The sequence below is a fragment of the Poecilia reticulata genome, linkage group LG8, assembly GCF_000633615.1.
Source record: "Poecilia reticulata strain Guanapo linkage group LG8, Guppy_female_1.0+MT, whole genome shotgun sequence".
Lineage (NCBI taxonomy): Eukaryota > Metazoa > Chordata > Actinopteri > Cyprinodontiformes > Poeciliidae > Poecilia > Poecilia reticulata.
The window spans coordinates 25,830,433-25,831,810 of record NC_024338.1 but is presented as its reverse complement, the minus strand read 5'-3'; positions in this window follow the sequence as shown (position 1 = coordinate 25,831,810).

Below are 1,378 nucleotides of genomic sequence, written 5' to 3'. Positions count from 1 at the left end.
ATCAATTTCTCTGATTTTACTTTTTATAAGCGTATATTGGAGTAAAAAGAAAATTGTTCTTTTATTCTATGAACATGTCTGAAATTTCAAGCAAAAAATKTAGTATTTATGTGCAGAAAATGAGAAATGGCCAAAATCACAAAACGGTTGCAGCGCTTTCAGACCTCAAACAATGCAAAGAAAACAAGTTAATTTAATTYAGAAACAACAACAMKAATGTTTTAATTCAGAAAGAATTCAGAAACCAATATTTGGTGGAAGAACCATCAGGTTTTTAATGGGTTTTAATGGGCAGCTCTTAATTYTTTCCAGAGTTGTATATGTCTCATTTKATTAAAAATATTGCTATATAAATTCAGTCCATTTACCAATCAATTCTGACAATGTTATGTTATTAGTTTCATAGTAATCTTGATGGAGWCGTTTCTGACGATGTCAGTTGTTTTATCTTAGTTTTTCAATCAGATGACACAAAAAGTACTAAATCCCTGAATGCTTACWACACAAATTGTAGCTTAATGAAAAAGKAAATCTTTTCTGAAATTATTCAAAAATCATGGTGTTCCTAAAGTGCAGCTTTTAAACCTCCAATCATTGCTTCAAGGCCACTTGCAGCCTCACTCTTTTCCTTTTTAAGTTCTCACTAAGACATTTTACAAAAACCGCAACTGCAAATTAACAGTCTTAACTTCACTCAAAGTCCCTTAAATTACCTTTAATTGCCTATTTACTTGCTGCAGTTTAGAAAGCAGATCTAGTCTTATTTTCAAAAATAAAAAGAAATATGGAGGTATAGCTGTTTTATTTTTCTTTTCTTTGATGTCCAGAACTATCATGGTGCACTTTGAGCTGTGTGAAAATAACATTTAATAAACTTTGATTGCAGACTTTTGGGGCAAAGCCTTTGATCTTCTAAAAGCTACAGATCTACCACTGCTCACAGCTACATGTGTTGGTTTGAGTTTTCCACACACATGTCTGTGGATTCTCCACAACTAAGAAAATACAGAGTGAGACATTTAGGCCAGAATGTATTTAACATGAACAGTGGTAAATACTTTTTTTGAACCGTTTGCTACGACGTTACTCCAAAAGCTTAGAAGAAAAACAGATCATTCACTTTATTTTATCTTGCATCGCTTTTCAAAAAGAAGCATAAATCCAGTTTCTTGTGAAAGCATGTCATGACCAACAACTACTGTTGGACATGATCAAAGCTTTCCACAAAGAAAGAAGCTTTCAACTTTTCTTTTGAATCCAGAGGATGACGTTACTCATACGCTCTAAAGGCAGAGATTTCTATGAAGTGAAGGTCTGTCGGACAATCTGGACATGTCACAAACTTTTTCACCAACTATGAAGGGAAAGCTCAGTTTAT